Raw genomic sequence first — 9,811 nt, 5'->3', positions numbered from 1 at the left:
ATTTTATTGTGAAATACAATCCTTATCTGGCATTGCTGCTACTCTTTTGGCATGTATTTGTGAGCACTGTGCCTAGGAAGGATGGTTTCTTTTTATTCTCCCACGTGAAAAACAGTTTAACTACCTGTTACCCTGAAGAATGCTACTTCCCCCCTTCCTTTTTCAAAGCATTATTCAGTTTCTCCTGACTGGTGATTTTTTTTGTAAACTCTGTAGAAGCATCTTCCATCTCTGCCACCTCCCCTGCAGTTTGGGCAGTGGTTAATCCTCCTTTCTGCTGTCACTTGGGACAGTTTCTATTTACAACTTTGATCAATGGGTGAATGCACTTACAGCTGCAGCTTTCAGCTCACAGCCAGCCTGTGCAGCCAGTCCTGTCTGCCTTGCCCCAGGGTTTGGGTAGGTGGCTCTGCAGCAGCCTTGGACTCTCCTGTGTTGGCCAGGCAGCTCTCTGGGTTCATCAGTGTTAATTCACGTCTCCCAACTCTACAGTTGAAGCTTGTAGTAGCAGTAATAGAAATTAAAATAAAGAAATCAATACCAAGGAACCCATCTCTTTACATCCTCTTCTAAATTGCACTTAGAAAATCTCCACTGATTCTGCTCAGAATACACTGAGGTTTCATTCAATTTGTTCACTTAATTTAAAAGTTTAAGTGGTTGGGGTTTTTTTTCCCCTCAATTCTAATATTAGACCTTAGCCATTATTGGGCTTTTTTTTTGCAATACCATATTATTCTGCATTTTATGTACCCTGATGACAGCTGAATATGGAACCTGCAGGGGGCTGGTCCAACACTATAACTTCAAAAAATGAACCCCCTCTGAAAAAGAGAAAAAAGTACATTTCCTTTTGGACTAAGCTTGAAAATGAGGATCCAGGCTGTGATCTGAAGGGTTGATGTGTGACAGTGCTCGAGGTATTTTTTGATACAGCTGGTGGAGACTTTTTTTCGTGTGTGCCAAAAGGCCTTAATTATTCTTATGAGGACATGAAATGAATATTGGCCTCAGTTATCACCTGTAGCATATTGCATTTTAAGAAGCTGGAGAATGAATATATGCTAGAAAATGTCTCAACTTCTAGCAGTGGCACTCAATAATTGAATAACTGAAATAAATAACTTAGGGAAAGAAAGAGGGAACCACTTTCCTGAATGTTTTCTCTGTTCTGTGTGAAGGTTTGAATTAGTTTTTGGGGCCTAAAAATGTACTTTTTTCATTAACTGGAAAAGATTTTCACTAAATATCATGTTTTCAAAGAAAATTATTTGTATGGTGACTAGAATTTCTACAGAGTTTCCTTTCTTACTTCCCTTGTAAAGGGACTAGGATGTTAGGATGTTTTAATATTTTTTTCCCTGCAAGTATCATCTATTTCTTAAACATAGGAAAACTTATTTTAAAATATATGTTGCTTTATGTGGACACACACACACACATACATGTGCATGCACAAGTGCTGCATAAAATGTCAGATAAAATGTTTCATCCTACAGATGTTATTTGATCCAATTATGAGCATTTATTGTTTTTTAAATCACACAGTAATCACTGGAAAAGAAAATAGTTGAGGAGTACGGTAAAGTAATTCTCGTGATAATTTTTAGATGTCATAAGATTTTCTGTAAAATTCTCCTTAGTTCCAGTTCATCTGTTCATACACAAAGCACAGGGAACTGTGCTTTGGTGGTCCCAACAAAAGTTGCCCCCTTTTTTGTCAATAAAGCAAGCATGCTACAAAGCTAAGCCTGGCTTAGGAGTGAACTCTGCACCATCTGCTGAGCCATAACTAGATTAGGAAAAATAGTCCTCACAATTGGAGGGTTGTTGTAAGACGTGTCCTTTACACAGAATTAGGTTTTGCCCAAATTATATTAAATTATATTATGCACATGAAGAATGATTAGGCGAGTCCCAAGACTAAAAAAGATTAATTATGGGCCTATTATTAGAAGCTTCTTTTGCATAATCCTATTAGTTTGTTCATATGTTCCTTTTTCCCCATACGTGTGGGAGTCTATTTACTAAGTTTATGTAATGCAATACATTGCTGTTTATTTGGGGGGTTTTATGTTGGTTTATTTTAGTTTTATTTGCCAACATAATTTCAGTCCCTTCTCCCTCTCCCAAGATGGATTTACTTTCGGTATTGCACATAAGAGTTAGTTATGAGGAGCTACACAGAGTATTAGGCCTCTTCCTCTGCTTCAGACTCTCTCTCTGTTGGCACATCAGGGTTATTAAAAATCAAACAAGTGTAAAAAGGCTGAGTTTGGTACTGTGAGATTTATCACTTAGAAGAAATGAACAGTTGTCACCGTGTCGTAAATGTGACGGGCTCCGAGTTCTGCCTTCAAGTGGAAAACAAATTACGTGGCTGCCACAGTCCATTTCTTAGAAAGTATGCAGAGAGTTTCCCTTTAAAAAAAAATTAATTGCATTGAACATTGAATTTAAGCATTTGTCTTTCTGGAGGCAGGACTATGAATCTGTTGGGTTTTCTCTTTTCCTACCATGGTTGGCATCCTCTGGCTGTCAGACTGCAGGTACATTTAGTGCAGAGCTCTGCTTCAAGATGCCACAGCTCCTGGCGTGTTAATGTACCAGAGACAGGTCCTTGTTTGCAAGGAATGCTAATGGCAGCACTGGGGGAAAAAGCAGAAATTATTTGTTTTGTATATTCAGAGCAGGATGTGGACATTATGATCTGGACTGCTCATAAGCTTTCCAGTGAATGGAAGTCATCATCAGAGACCCAAGGTTATGGGGGCGTGCAGGGGAATAATCTATAACTCTAGCAGCTCTATTTTCTTAGCTTTTGATGGCACTTTAGTCTGGAAAACTTTTTTGGAAGTAAATACTGAAACATCTACATTGGAAGCAAGGACATGGACCCCCTGAGTGGCTGTCACAGGTAGGGAATGCTCCATGTGGCAGCAGGGGGCATGGCACAGGTTGGGCTGGGGCTGGAAGTGATTGGGGAAATTAGATTCTGTTTTGAATAGAAATATTGAAAATGTCCGATATTTTCAGTATTTTTATTGCTGCCTCTTTTGTGCTTCCCATTAAAGACAAAACCATGTGTAGGGCACTAGCTCCGAAGACTTATCTGTGCAACACCTGGTCCACACTTGGCATCTTGAATTTTCCAAAACTCAATCTGAATGTTAATTCTTTTGACTTGAAAGTGTCATTCCTGCTTTTGGTGTAGAAGAAATATTTTGTTCTGATGCTCTTTCTTTTAATAGGGATGAAGAAAATAATATGAAGCAGAAAGTAGGAATATGAAGCACCTTTCTCCACCCTCCTTATCCCTTTTTTACACACACTTGTCTTCCCTGTTTTGGCTTAATAGAATGTGCCTGCTCACAGAGGGAACAGCAAAAGATAAAGGAGGATTAATTACCACATAATATATCTGTGTCCCAAAGGTTGGGCACTTGTTACAGTTTTATGTTGAGCAGAATAAAGCCATAAGTATCTAAGCTCTTGAAATGTCAATGTTTTTAGGTAGAAAAGAAGTAACTGGATGGTTTTTGGGGGCAGTTTGATTTGCACATGCACTCAAGGATTAGAAAAGAAGAAACAAAACCCACCTGTCTTAAGATAATCTAGAAAATATTTACAGAACTCCCCAGGCTGTGCATCAAACCAAGGTTTTTCTCTTCTGTTGCCAGTGAACAGAGACTGTTGGCTCACATAAACAGGAGAACATCTATTCCTAGTCCTCAGCATTGAAATCAAATAATTTCCAGTGTAACCTCTCTCTTTACATCTTACCAGTCTTAGCACACCTAAATCACTGCTGAAAGGCTTCACAGATTTCACCTCTTTCAGGCTATAATTCTGGGTCTGTTCTATACTGGTTAGCTATATGCTGTAGGTATAAATAGGTACTGGTAGATTACACTATTCTTAAGGCAGAATGTACATTTGGTAATGTACTCACAAAACCGAGGAGATAGAAAAGGAAAAGGAATTGTGTGTTTTCTTCCAAAACTTGTATTTCTTTAGAACAAGCTTTGGTGTTTGTGAGGGTTTTTTTGTTTGTTGGTTTGGTTTGGTTTGTTTTGCTGTTGTTTTTCTGCATTTTGGTTTGTTGGTTTTGTGGGTTTGTTTGGTTTGGGTTTGTTTTTTTTTTTGATTTTTTGTTTTCTTTCATTCTCTTTTGGTTTTCTTTGGGAAGGTGGGGCTTTTGGGGATTTTTTGTTTGTTTGTTTTTGTTTGTTTTTTGGGTGATTGGTTGGTTTTTGGTTTTTTGGTGAAGGAGGTAGTTTTTTTCTTTTTAGAAGGTAAAGCAGAGGATTATAGTGATAGAGAAACTGCCCTGTTGGTGATGCAACAAGGGCCAATGAAGAGAACAGCTCTTTGGTAGATAGCTGGTTTTCAAATACTACCTACAGGACAAATCCCATGTATGAGGTTAAATTTCCCCAGTCAGTTGGAGTTTGTGGGAAATGATCTCTTGTCATTTCCATCTTGATTTCTGCTGCCTAAAGAAGGAACATTGCATCTGGTGTGAGTGACCAACTGCAGAATGAAAGGATGCTGTGTGAAACACCATTCTGGCCTGTCAGCTTCTATAGCCTCGGTTTATGTCTCTCTGTAGTCTTTTGCTGTGGTTGACTCTGGGACTGATTCTTTATTTTTTTTATTTCTCTCTTTTGTCTTGGACACAAAGAGCCAGCTTGGGCTCTGCCTGGGACACTTCAGGAGGACAGAGAGGAATTGTCCCCAGAACTCCTTGTGGGCAACTAGGGTAGTTCAGTTTTGGCAATTAGATGCAAGAGATCTTGGAGGGTTTTTTTTTTCTCGGAGTTCAAACAGAAGGTTCTGCCCGTGTGCTGTTTTTCTTAATTTCTATACTCTGGTTGGGGGGGTTTTGTTTGGTTTTTTTCCTTGGGATCTGGGTGTATGAAAGCTTAAACTGTTGTTTCAGGCAGCCCTTTACACTGGATTCTTACCTCAACGCATAAAACCAGCTCATAAGATTTTCATGAGTATTGAGCATATCCATAAAAGAAGGAACTGATTTCTTTCTTAATTTCCCTTAGTTTACTGTTCTGAAGGGATCATTACTGCTTATCCTGAAGTGTGTCTGGCTGAAGCTTCTTGAGTTCAGGCTTGACAAGGGTTTTTCTCTTCTCCTAGTCCTGCTAGATTATTTCATCAGAGTGGATGCCTTGATTACTTTCCTGTCTGCCTGGTGGAATATATGCATCGAGAGTGATGTGTCTTCAGTTTCCTAGTCTTTCTCATTAAAGCGGAGAAATGGCTTTTGTCTGCTGGCTTTTAAACATATGCACACACCTGAATGTATTATCTGCTGTATCTGGAAACTTCATTTTAACTCACAGAGCTGTACCAAATTAGCATTAATGTCAGGAAAGGGAAGATGTAGAGCAGCAGCAGCATAAGCTTTAGAAGCCTGAAGGCCACACACAGTTGTTCTCTACTGTAGAAGGGAATCCAGGTGACCTGGTCCCTGATAAGGAACAGCTGTGTTAATTCCATACAGCCTGTTAATTCCATACAGCCTGTTAATTACAATACAGCCTCACTCTGATGAGTCCCAGCTGTAGCCAATAAAGGTCAGTTATAAAAGGCAGTGGGCTGGCTGCTGAGGGCAGGATCATCATGGAGGAGGAACCTTGAGGCCCATGAAGCAGCAGGATCCCGGGCAGAGAGAATCCCTGCAGTGAGGTCAGTGTGGGTGTGCAGCCAGAGCCTGTTGGTGGAACCTGCAGTCACAGTCTGGCTGGGGAAAAGCTGCAGTCAGAGGCTGCACACTGATCCCTGCAGGCAGAGTTCAGCAGGAAATAAGCAGCAGTCAGAGGCTGCAAGGGAAACCTCCAGCAGGAGCTTGGTGCAGGCAGAGGCAGGGAATGGTTGGAGTCAGGATGGCTGAGCTGTACAGAGGAACAAACCAGGGCCCTTTGCAGCCTGGGATAAACAAGGAGTCTGTGTCTCGGCTCATTTCTATGCTCTAAAAAGGGGCTGCTGCAACACTCTACCCCATCCCAACAGCAATGGGAAACCTGTGGTTTCACTGGTGCCCCAGATAAGTGATTTTTCACAGCTCTTGCCAGATTGCCACTCCAGAGCTTGGTGTTTTTATCCATTAGTGATGTCAGTAAAATAAGAGAAAACCAAAGGGGAGGGAAAAGCCCAATGCAGGAGCATTAGCTGCTGTCCTTGTCAGATGACAGCCTTGGTGTCAGGAGGGAGGTGCGTGCAGAACGGAATTCCTGGATTCCTGCACACCAGTGCCAAATATTCTTGGCATAAATAAGTGTGGGATTATTGAACAGTACTGTTTAGCTCTTATTTTTTTCAAATAAAAGCATGTCTGCAAAATCAATGTTGCTGGAAGTGCTGCGATGTACCTGTAATAGGCAGGGTGGAATAGAGATATCTGTAAAACAGTTTTGTGGTTGCCTAATCCTGGTGGGACTGGAGAGCTCCCAGGCATAATTTAGGGATTTCTGGGAATCTATTTTAATTTAATTTAATTTAATTGACTGTCTTGTTAACTTCTGCAGCAGGACTAGAATCTTTGAAGTATTGCATGGTGCATGTGCCCATGTCTGATGTACCCTTGAAACTTGGGATTCTGCTTGGAAGTTATTTTTTATTTTGATAAACATTCCTAATATAAATGATCGCCACTTTTCAAATTGCACATTTTAAAATTTGGTGGGTTGTACTTTAGATTTCCATCCTCATTCATGACTACAGAGCTCAAGCAAAAATGAGTGTTTTTCGGGTTTGGGTTTGTGTGTTTTTTTGGTGTTTTTTTTTTTTTTTTTTTTTTTTTTTTTTTTAATGAATTGCTGGTATTTGTTCAATAACTAAAGTGAAGGTAACATGTTGAGTAATAATAATTTAGATTCCCCAAGAGGAGAATTTATTCTGGCAGTCTGAAATCTTTCTCACCAAAAAGGAGCTGAATTTTCAAACTGAGGGTGTCAGGAAGCAATCTGTGAGAATGTGGAGCATTTACACTGTGGAAGCCCCACCACAGCTGTAAATAAGATTTTTGGGACAGTTTCACACAGCCTTGTTATAGATGCACAGTGACACAGTGCATCACAGTGACATCTGCATGACACAAAATATTGGGGTATTAGGAGAGCTGCTCAGTTTTTTAGCAACTGCTATCACTACAAAATTCCTGGCATTCACTACAAAATTCCTGATCCACTAGGGATCTAGTGGAGCTGTTCGTTTGTTCTGTTTCAAAGTAAGAGATGCAGTGCAAACTTTAATTAGCTGAATTACCTCATTGCTGTTACTATTGTAATAATTTGAGGTAATTCTAGAGATATTTTTGAAAATACCAGAGAGAACTTACTTGGTACTTTATTTGTAGATTTTCTCCCTTTATCTCTTCTTACCTCTCTCCTTCACGGGGTGGTTGGCCTTTTTTTTTAAATTTGGGTAGGAGGGTGGGTGCTGGTGCTTGCTGTGACCTTTGGAATTTTTATAGGTGCTCAACACCATGGGAACATGTTTCAGGATGAGCAGCAATAGGTTGTTAATAGACCTTCTAAAAATCTCATTTTCCATCAAGTAAAGTTTACCATCAAGTTTCCTGGGTCCTGTGCTGCAATCAGTGCTATAAAAAGAGACTTTTTGTCATATCCATGCCATAGAGATTCCCTTATTCCCTGTCTTGTTCACTTGGCTCTGCTCTTATGGATCTCCTCCACAGCACAGGGAAAGTAAATGAGAAGTAGGAGGACTTTATTTTGGTAAAAATCATTTAATACAGAAGTAGAATTGAGTAGCTCAGAATTTAGCAGTGTAATTTGTAGGTAGTGAAACATTGCTTCTGACGTATGGGATTAGATTTTAAGCCAATGATATCTCAATGAAGTAATTTTTTTCTTTCTTACTGATGGCACGATTGACATTTATGGTAAAGGATAAGTGAGTAGTTCTTGTGTTAGAGGTACCAAAATTATCTTGATTTTTTTTTTTTTAATAGGAAGCTTCATGCTCAAAAAAAAATTGGCACGGCATTATTTGTGAAGACTCAGCTTACTTTGAAAGTCCAGCTGTAGAAATGTATCAGCTTATAGGGCCTTTGGAGATCTTCCAACTTACCCATCAAATAAACCTTTTATTCCTCTTCAACCAGCTGTTAGGAAGCAGAGAGGAACACCATGTTTTATGATGCTGATTAAAGCAGTAATCTGGTGACTGCTTTATTCAACATATAAAGATGTGCTGATGAAACAGTGGTAAGCAATGAAATTACTGCCTCAGGTTGACAAACCTGCAATCAGTTCTATTTTTTCCCACCCCTTTAGTGGCTGCTTCGTCTTAATCTCCTTGAACAACTGTATTTTAGTCTAACCAGATGTTTAATCATTTTGATTTAATCACTGCTAGATATTCAGTGACAAGAGAATTCAGTGTTTAAAGGCCTGGCCTTGAATTCTTAAAATCACTGGTTTTGATACAAACTTGGTATGTAAGGCATGGCAACTCAGATGTTAATTATGATTGCTTTAGCATCTGCAAACCACTGTGAAGTCTTTAAAAGTAAGTTGATTGCATTTCACACAAGTACAGTAATCTGTCCAAGTGTATGAAATTGCAGGCTCGTGGCCACAGATGTTTCAATTTAGTACAGTATGGCAGCGCAGTTTGGAGGTCCTCCTTTATGTCGATTTCACAGTAGCTTTGGTTTTTGTAAGAACCTACCCGTAAAACCTGTTCATTAATTGGTTTTCTGTGACAGTATTTGTGCTTTGATGTAGCTACTATTTTTTAATCTGCATCAATAGAACACAATCTTCTGTTGTATTTTCTTTTACAAGTCACACAGGAAAAAGTTAATCTCGCTCTTCAGTCTAATTAACTTTCATGTGGTTGCCGTTTTGCTTATATATGTGGCTTACATACAAATAGGAGTTTGGAGAATTCTGTATATTCAGATCAGGAAAGGTACTTCTTGACACTTTTCAGCTTGCCTTTTGGAAAAGAAGGGTGCGTGAAGTAATGGCAGGACATTGCCAAGAAGTACTGAAATGCATTGTTATTTCCAGCCAGGGGAAGCTTTTTAAGTGGCCTGGCTGGTTGAGCCAAAGAACTCTCTCCTAAACCCACCAAGAAACAGCATTCCACAAGTTTCCAGATCTTCTCCCAGTTCCTTTCCAGAAGTGCAATCAATCCAGATGCATAAAAACTGGCATTTCAAAAGAAAAATGGGAGCATCAGCTGTAAACATTGTAGGCAAGGCCTGTTTAAAGATCTCTTTTAATGAAATGTAAAGAAGATTATGTACATCATCTGCAAACATTGTAGGTAAAGCCTGTTTAAAGATCTCTTTTAATGAAATCTAAAGAAGATCATATTCCCAAGGCATCTGGACAGCAGAGCACACAGCAGCTGTTGAGTCAGGCACAGACTTGCACCAGTGGAGTTGTCTCTGTGATGGGAGCTTGTCTGAGACTGTGAATTAATCACTTGTGGTTTACCAGATAATCGGTAATTCTGCTAACTTCTGAAGTGTCTGTCTGAACATGTGGGAGCTACTTTCAGTCATTGGTGATACCTTTTGTTGTGGGTGACTGATTATTGCACTCTTCTGTGCACCAGCAACACGACAGACCTGGTTTAAAGCAGGAACCAGGTTGTTTAGGCCTGTTTTTAGCATTCAGACACGGAGACAACTTTCTGCACCTGGGATTCCTGTCCTGGGAATGATGTTGTGCAGTCACTGCAGTCCAGGGATGGATGTGAATCCAGGCAGCTCTGGGGGACAGGTGCTGCTCTGTCAGTGGTCACTGAAGGTCTT

At 39.8% G+C, this 9,811-nt stretch overlaps 1 long non-coding RNA gene across 1 annotated transcript in view; it reads right to left on the bottom strand.

Moving 5' to 3' along the window:
- Positions 1–1,419: 1,419 nt before the first annotated feature.
- LOC136363339 (uncharacterized) overlaps positions 1,420–9,811 on the bottom strand; it is a 189,488-nt gene continuing 181,096 nt past the window's right edge. Inside the window, exons 2-3 of the long non-coding RNA XR_010743973.1 lie at positions 2,517–2,648; positions 1,420–2,421 (exon numbers count right to left, since the gene is read on the bottom strand). This is a non-coding gene — a long non-coding RNA (uncharacterized lncRNA). The remainder of the gene's footprint in view (positions 2,422–2,516; positions 2,649–9,811) is intronic.

Source organism: Sylvia atricapilla, chromosome 7, assembly GCF_009819655.1.
Source record: "Sylvia atricapilla isolate bSylAtr1 chromosome 7, bSylAtr1.pri, whole genome shotgun sequence".
Classification (NCBI taxonomy): Eukaryota; Metazoa; Chordata; class Aves; order Passeriformes; family Sylviidae; genus Sylvia; species Sylvia atricapilla.
Note: the sequence above shows the minus strand (reverse complement) of the source record. Positions and strands in the feature narration are given on the sequence as shown.